The sequence below is a fragment of the Trachymyrmex cornetzi genome, unplaced genomic scaffold (assembly GCF_001594075.2).
Source record: "Trachymyrmex cornetzi isolate Tcor2-1 unplaced genomic scaffold, Tcor1.1 scaffold1689, whole genome shotgun sequence".
NCBI classification, from domain to species: Eukaryota; Metazoa; Arthropoda; class Insecta; order Hymenoptera; family Formicidae; genus Trachymyrmex; species Trachymyrmex cornetzi.
Window position 1 is genome coordinate 73,645 of NW_017296297.1, and position 1,444 is coordinate 75,088.

The following is a 1,444-nucleotide window of genomic DNA, read 5'->3' on the forward strand; positions in this document are numbered from 1 at the left end:
ATGTGCTATTATTCAATTAGATTAATAGCCCAAAGCTATCATTAAAATGAAAAGTCTAGCCATGTTCAAAAATGTAAGCAGATCTTCAAAAATGTAAACCTTTAACAATTGAAATAATTATGTAACAATATATATTATTATGAAAAGTAACTGATATATTACTCAAAGTCTCAGTTCAAAGTAAACATACATAAAGCGTATTCTCAAAAATGTAAACCTTTAAAAATTAAACTTTTATCTGATCATATATTGTTTCACAATATACATACTCAAAAATGTAACCTTTAAAAATTTAAATGATTAACTGATGATATATTACCATGACAAGTAACTGATATGTTATTTAAGATACCAGTTCAAAGTTAACACTTTCAAAAATTCAAATGATTATCTGATAATATATTATCAGATAATCATTTGAATTTTTGAAAGTGTTAACTTTGAACTGGTATCTTAAATAACATATCAGTTACTTGTCATGATAATATATATTGTTAGATAATCATTTAAATTGTGAACTGGCACCTTTATTAATATATCAGTCACATGTCATGATAATATATATTGTTAGATAATCATTTAAATTGTGAACTGGCACCTTTATTAATATATCAGTCACATGTCATGATAATATATATTGTTAGATAATCATTTAAATTGTGAACTGGCACCTTTATTAATATATCAGTCACATGTCATGATAATATATATTGTTAGATAATCATTTAAATTGTGAACTGGCACCTTTATTAATATATCAGTCACATGTCATGATAATATATATTGTTAGATAATCATTTAAATTGTGAACTGGCACCTTTATTAATATATCAGTCACATGTCATGATAATATATATTGTTAGATAATCATTTAAATTGTGAACTGGCACCTTTATTAATATATCAGTCACATGTCATGATAATATATATTGTTAGATAATCATTTAAATTGTGAACTGGCACCTTTATTAATATATCAGTCACATGTCATGATAATATATCGTAATATTATCATTAATTTTTAAAGGTTTATATTCACTTTGAACTGACACCTTTGATAATACATCCATTTGTTTTTCTCAATATATATTTTTTTTAATTTTGGGTTTACCTAACATTTGCTCGTTTCAGGCAATAAGACAACGTTTTTTGAAAGCAGGCCGCCATGTTCTTTTTCCGAGTCATTAACAAATTGGACAGTCGTCTGTATCTGTCGTGTCAAAAATTTCACATAATCGTAAATTAATAAACATCAGTGTCACATTCGAAATCATGGAAACCTCATCGATTATAAATAATTCGACATTCTTTAATTTCTCTCTCAAAGTTTTCAAAACCATATCTGACAAGTGCGTATACTTTGCCATGGATTCATGGGTAACAGGTAGCTGAAACATTCTATGGATCGTCAAACCATTGATATTGCATGCCGCGATACCCGTGG